This window comes from Microtus ochrogaster, chromosome 10 (assembly GCF_000317375.1).
Source record: "Microtus ochrogaster isolate Prairie Vole_2 chromosome 10, MicOch1.0, whole genome shotgun sequence".
Classification (NCBI taxonomy): Eukaryota; Metazoa; Chordata; class Mammalia; order Rodentia; family Cricetidae; genus Microtus; species Microtus ochrogaster.
The window spans coordinates 48351936-48359003 of record NC_022016.1 but is presented as its reverse complement, the minus strand read 5'-3'; the positions used below and the strand labels follow the sequence as shown (position 1 = coordinate 48359003).

Genomic DNA, 7068 nt, shown 5'->3' with positions numbered 1-7068 from the left:
GGCTCCCGCCGGCGGGGCGCGCTGCTCCGTCTCGCTCGCGGCCAGACCGCGGCGGCCCGGGAAGGAATTCGAGGCATTCGCTTTGTTTAAGTTGCCAGTCGGCAGTCCCGGGGACTAATTAATGGTGGAATCTGCAGGGGCACTCGGGCAGCCGCCGGCCCCCTCCCGCCGCCGCGGTGAACTTTTTCCGCAGCGCGCGGCCCGCCGGGGAAGGGAGCCATGGCTTCCCGAAGCGCAGGAATGAAGTGCGGTTTCGGGAGCCGCTTTTGGCCTGCGGCTGGCGGGGCGACGAGCGAGGGGAAAGCCGGCGTCCCGGGCACGGTGGGGCTGAGGGGTTCCGCAGCCCGGAGCCTGGTGGGGACCTCTTCGAGGTGCCTGCGGTTTGGGCTAATTACCTCGCCGGAGCCTCCGCGGCCCGAGAGAGAGAGAGACCCATCTTGCTTCGGAGCATCTGTTTCTTCATCGCGTCAGCCCCTTTCCTAACACTGCAGAGCTTGTTGTGGCTTGTTTCGGAAATGCCGAGGCGGGTGCTCACACTTCGGGGTGGGAGAGGGGAAGAGAGCAGGCACCCCCCATCCCCCTTCACACACCTCAAAAAAAAAAAAAAAATCTCCGCAGTGTTCTTTATCGGGAAGCTTGCAGATTCTCCGTCGCCCCGTCTTCACTGACTTGAATGACCTTGGGGGAAAGGATTCGGGCTTCTGGGGCGCCTCGTGGTGGCTTTTCTGTCCATCGAGGAGCAAATACTCTCTGGACCTCCCTGCCGAGCCGGGGGATATTTTTGAGAAGTGGGGTTTGTCCAGGGTATTTCCTCTTACCAACTGCTGTGGTTCTGATTTTAGGATCTGGACTAGTGACAGAGCCGGGAAGAATTCAGATCACTTAGAAGATTTAGCAACCCTAGATGAGGGGAGGGTATTTCCTTTTGGAAAATCTGCAGTGTGTTCCAGATTGCTTTCTGTCACTGTGTGTGCAGTTTTGGTGGCATTTGTGTGGTTAAAGTCTATAACCCCCATAGAAAATTCTTCTCTTGTTAGAAATAATTGTTTTGCACAGACATTCCCCCTGGGGCAGATTAAGGTTTTGCTCAATTTACTCAGAAGAATTTTCCAGGTTTCTAAAATTAAATCACTTTTCTAAACATAGCAACTCAAGTTTGAAAAACTAGAAATAGTGGGATGGGTAAGGGATGAATTGGGCTGTGGAGGCAGGAAGTATAGGTTCACAGCTGACCATCCATTAATAACATGGATTTTAAAAAGATTTATTTGTTTTTAATTGTGTGCCTGTGCATGGGAATGCTCACATGAGTTCAAGTGCTCTCTAAGGCCGGATCCCCCTGGAGTTAGAGTTATAGGCAGTTATGGTTCTGAACTGCCTGACATATGTGCTCTGGAAGCTGAACTTTGGTCTACTGGAAGAGCAAGAAAGGCTCTTAAACGTTTTGCCCTCTCTCCTTTATCTCCTATAACATGGATTGTTAACTAGCCTTCCTGATTTTTTTTTTAGTCTGAAGACCAAGAAAGGTAACAAATAATGTTGAGTTGCTATTCAGTAATCTTGCTAGGCGGAGAGTATATTATATAGACTCTACAAGTCAGTGAAGTGCTCGTTGAGCAAACTGAAGGTCAGAACGTACAAGTGACTTTTCCAAGCCCATGCATATAACCAGTAAGAAGTGGCTCTGGAATTTGAAACCATGTTTGCTCCACATTTACTTCCAATTGTATGCTGTCTTGGGAAACAAAAAAACTTGATTTCTAGATCTTTGAGTCAGCCCACTGGGTCACACACAGTTGTACCCTAGAGTAATGTCAGTATGTGCTGGAGGTGTGATAATATTTTGGTACAAGTCGGCACTCGGGAGGCAGAGACAGGTGAATCTCTGTGAGTTTGAGGCCAGCCTGGTCTACAAGAGCTAGCTCCAGGACAGGTTCGAAAGCCGCAGAGAAACCCTGTCTCAAAAAAAAAAAGAAAAGAAAACTTGGTACAAAGACTACATAAAAATTTGTGCTGTAGACAGCAGGTTTTTTTTTTTTTGTTTTTTGTTTTTGTTTTTGTTTTTGTTTTTGTTTTTCGAGACAGGGTTTCTCTGTGGCTTTGGAGCCTGTCCTGGAACTAGCTCTTGTAGATCAGGCTGGTTTTGAACTCACAGAGATCCGCCTGCCTCTGCCTCCCGAGTGCTGGGATTAAAGGCGTGCGCCACCACCGCCCGGCATACAGCAGGTTCTTAATGCTTTGCTTATGTTGGAAACATTTGTATTAAAACAATGGTTGGACTAAGTCAGTCATACATTTCATCTCTATAATGGAAGCTGGTAGAAAGGTGGTGATGATCCTGCAGTAGAGGCCACCATTGAGGGTGATATTCAGGATCCAGAAATTGAAACATTTTCATGTAACAGTTTTGGGACAGTATCAACTTAGTAAAGTATGTTACTTGTAGGACTCAGATAATCCAACCTGAAAAATTTGTTATAAGTTTTGGTGCACATATTAGACACTCAATAAATTTATTTGCTGAATGAATGAATGTATATGTATATATAATTTGTATGTGATAAAATTGGCCAGCGTTAGGTATATAGTTTGAGCTTTGGCAAAGGTACAGTGTTGTGTAGTTGTGAAGTCACTACTACCTTTATTAAACTTTTCTTTAAGGAATTGATAACAGATTGACTCCGAGGAAGATTAGGAGATTTCTGTGCTTAGATTTTATCCTGGGAGATCAGAATGAATACTAGGGAGTCTGTATGCCAACTTGGTAGGAAATCAGGAAATTTTACATAGTTAATAGTGCACGTAAGAGAGGAAGTGATGACTACGTTTGGGAGGAAGTAAATTTTAGTTGCTTCTAGGCAAAAGGATTTCTTTTTGCTAAAATTAATATTTAAAGTTTTATTGAGAGTAAAACTTTTTGTTTTCCTTTGAAATGTAGCTTGTATACATAATAAATGCTTAAAATGTTATAATTTGCATAACATGCCCACAAATACTTAAGGGCCTATAGGGATGCTGTGAAATGGTTGAGAGCTCCCTTCCCACTTGTAGCCAATTTACCCTTCTTGCTGATCTCTGGTTTATTTTAGCCAGCATCACACAAAAAGGAGGATACATTGGAGGAGAAACTGTAGCTTGCTAGGAAGATATCTGGTGATTTCTTGAGTCATTGAATTTGACTCAAATTGCTTTTAGCTCGAGTTTCTCTTATTAGGAAATGCTGAAGCCTTCCTTGCAGAGCTTCTAGAATTTAGAAGAAGCCACATTTCTACTTCACCCCCCCCCATTTTATTTCTGTTGTACAACTTTCCATTTCCATCTGTGAATTTCTCTGAGAATAGAAACTTCTGTTAGCATCAACCATTGGTCCTCCCTCCATATACTATTAGGAAATAATAATTAAATTAAAATATCCTCCAGACTACTCAACATTTTGGGTGACTGTAGGGAGAAAATTATAGTAACTTACTTCATAGTTATGAAGTAGTTATTATCCTCATTTTATATATGAGGGAGCGAGCTCAGAGCAGTTACTGCCAGACCCTGTGAGGGGCAGACTATATACTTGAGGTCAGGCAGGTTGAATCTTTATTTCATTACACTTTGGTGTATTGGGTGCATCTTAAAAGGACAAACATGAACATACCATATCAAAATCGGAGCTGCAGTGTGTAGGCATGCTGCTGCTGTGGCCATCTATTCTTGTAGTTCCTAGAGACGCCGCCTCAGTGCCAAAGAATTAGCTCTTTTTTTTTTTTTGTTGCACATTTTCCTTCCATACTTAACATTTATTTTTTTTAAGTATAATATTTTGTATTTGTTTACTGTTTGGGGCACTCCTCCTCTTTGTATGTGATCCAAAGTTACTGTCACTTTAGTTTGTTATTTAAGAACTTCATACTTGGTCTGTGCACTTCTCTTTTTTTTCTTTCTGGACAGTCTTATTTATTTGAATTTTGAGACAGGGTCTCATATAGCCCAGGCCTCAGACTCCCTGTGTAGCTGAGGAAGTACTTATTAGTGTGTGCGTGTTGGGTATGTCTGTGTGTGTTGCAGGGGATTGAATTCAGGGCCTTACTTATATGTGCTAGGTAAATGCTCTGCCGATTTTTTCTTCTCTCTCTCTCTCTCTTTCTCTGGAGCTCCTGCTAGCCTTGAACTTGCTGTGTAATCCCAGACTGGCCTTGAACTCAAGACTATTCTCCTGCTTCAGTTGCCTGAGTACTAGAATTATAGAACTATAGATATGTATGTATCACCATGCCTTGGACAAGTCATGTTTTTAAACGTGTGTTCTTAAATACTTGCACAAAACTTTAAAAACCTTTTCCTTTTGGTTTTGTTTGTGGTAGGGATTGAACATGACCTCACCTTGTATTTTGAAACAGTGTTTAAATTGCCAGGCTTTAAACTTAAACTTACTCTGTCAACCAGGCTGACCTTGCACTCTTCTTTGTAAAGATTTGTTTATCTTTGTATGTTTGAGAAAGAAAATTTTGTGAGTGAGTGTGTGTGTGTGTGTGTGTCCATACGAATTGTACAAAGGCCAAAAGGAGGTGTTGGTCTCTTGGGGCTCGAGTTACAGGTGTGTGCTGTGAAACCTTTTTAAGTTAGTACTGGGATCTGAACTCTGGTCCTCATGATTATCTAGCTGCAGCTCTTTTTATCCTCTTAAATTGTTATTACATGGACTTTAACCTCTCTCTCCTCTGGGAGAGTCACCCTGTTACTCTGGCTTCTGGCTATCCTGGAATTTCCTTTGCTGCCATCAAACTCAGATCCACCTGCTTTTGCCTCCCAAGTGCCTAAGCTTATGTTGAGTATCAGAGATACTTCTCATCACCCTTTCTTGCCTAGTCCCTTCCCGTTATTCCCTATTATTGGCTTCTGTTGCTTTTTTTTTTTATTGGACCTATTATGATTTATAATGATATACCGGCTTGCATGATTATTATCTGTTTTCCTACTACACTCCATAGGAGCAAAGACGTCATTTGTTTTGTTCTCGAATATATGCATTCCTAATACCTAGCACAGTGTGACATATAGCAGGTATTTAATAAATATTTAATGATTATATTCCAAAGTTAGCACCTTTGTGTCATCTTTTGTGTTTTTTTTTTCTCATGTTGTTTTACTCTTTAGATGTTTTTCATCTACTAAGAATCAGCTGTATCACCAGGCAGTGGTGACGCACACCTTTAATCCTAGCACTCGGGAGGCAGGGGCAGATGGATCTCTGAATTTGAGCCCAGCCTGGTCTACAGAGCGAGTTCCAGGACGGCCAGGGCTAAGCTACACAGAGAAACCCTATCTGGGGGAGTGGGGTAGGGTTAATCAGCTGTTTCTTTTCTTTTCTTTTTTCTTTTTTTTGGTTTTTCGAGACAAGGTTTCTCTGTGGCTTTGGAGCCTGTCCTGGAACTAGCTCTGTAGACCAGGCTGGTCTCGAACTCACAGAGATCCGTCTGCCTCTGCCTCCCGAGTGCTGGGATTAAAGGCGTGCGCCACCATCGCCCAGCTTTATCAGCTGTTTCTTATAATTGATGTTATCTTGACTTTGCTTTGCTGGTGAGATGATTCAGCAGGTAAAGTGTTTATCACCAAGCCTAACAGCTGAGTTTGGTCTCAGAGACCCACGTGATGGAAGGTGAGAAATGATTCTTACAAGTTGTCCTTTGACCTCCACATGTCTGCTATAACATGTACACATATACATACATCCATACATACATACATACAAAGTAAATAAATAAAAATGCAATAAAAGCAAAAAATACCTTTTCTGTATGGTATTATTATTGATATTCCTTATGTTCTTGGTAAATCATATTGGCTTGTCTTAATCCTAATATCTTGTTGGATCAAAAGCTTCTTTCTCAAAAATACTCCCCCTCCCTCAATTTATCTGTATAGCCCTGACTGTCCTGGAAAACTTGTAGATGAGGCTAGCCTCAAATTCAGAGATCTGCCTGCCTCTGCCTCCCGAGTGCTGGGATTAAAGGCCTGCGCTACCACTGCTCTACCCCTGCTCCCTTTTTAAAGATTGCATTTATTAACTGGGTAGTGCACACCTTTAATTGCAATACTTGGGAAGCAGAGGCAGGTGGATCTTGTTAGTTCAAGGCCAGCTTGGTCTACATAGTGAGTTCCAGGATGGCCAGAGTTACATAGTGATACTCTGTCTCAAAAAATAAAATAAAAAACATTACATATATTATGTATGTGTGTGCATGCACCTGCATATCACAGTATATATACGGAGACCAGAGAACAACTTAGGGGGGGTATATTTATGTCCTTGGGTTCTGGGGAGTAAACTCAGACTTAGCAACTCCCTGTACCCATTTTGCTGTTCCTCTTTAAAAAAAAAATCCAAAGCACTTATTTATTATGTATGTCTTGTATGCTCGTATGGTTGTGTGATGTGTGTATGTAGGAATGTCACAGTGCATGTGTAGAGGTCAAAGGGCAGCTTTGTGGAGGTGCAGAGTCAGCTCTCTCCTTCCACCTTTATGTGGATTTGGGGGTTCTAATTCAAGTCACCAGGCTTGGCAGCAGGAACCTTTACCCATGTAGTCATCTTGCTGGCCCTTTCAAAAAAAACAGCTTATAATACTTGTCATATTTTTGGTTAATTTATGCACACACATACTTTTTAAAAATTTTTCTGAGACAGGGTTTTTCTGACTGCCTCTGCCTCCTGAGTGCTGTGATTAAAGACCTGTGCTACTTTGATTTTCTGGAAGAGCAGCTAATATTCTTAACTGCTGAGCCATTGTTTTAACTCCCATGCTAGCCTGTATCTTAGTTGCCTGATTTGATAAGAAATTTGTGTTCAGAAGTTGTGTTGTTTAATACCCCCTGATTATTTCCTGTGAGCACCGTACATAGTAGGTTCTCAGTAGAGGGTGTTTTTGTGTGTGTGCATTTGTCATGCCCAGCATAGGGTATCTTCCTCCATAATCCACCTTAGTTTTGAGACAAGTTCTCCTACTGAAGATGGTGCTCAGTGATTGGCTAGACTGGTTAGCAGCTTTTGGGATCTGCTAGTCTCTCTTCTGCTTGGGT

General features: G+C 42.4%; 1 protein-coding gene across 3 annotated transcripts in view; it reads left to right on the top strand.

The window, feature by feature from the left end:
- Luzp1 (leucine zipper protein 1) overlaps positions 1-7068 on the top strand; it is an 86355-nt gene that overhangs the window by 7659 nt on the left and 71628 nt on the right. The gene's annotated exons all lie outside the window — the stretch shown is intronic.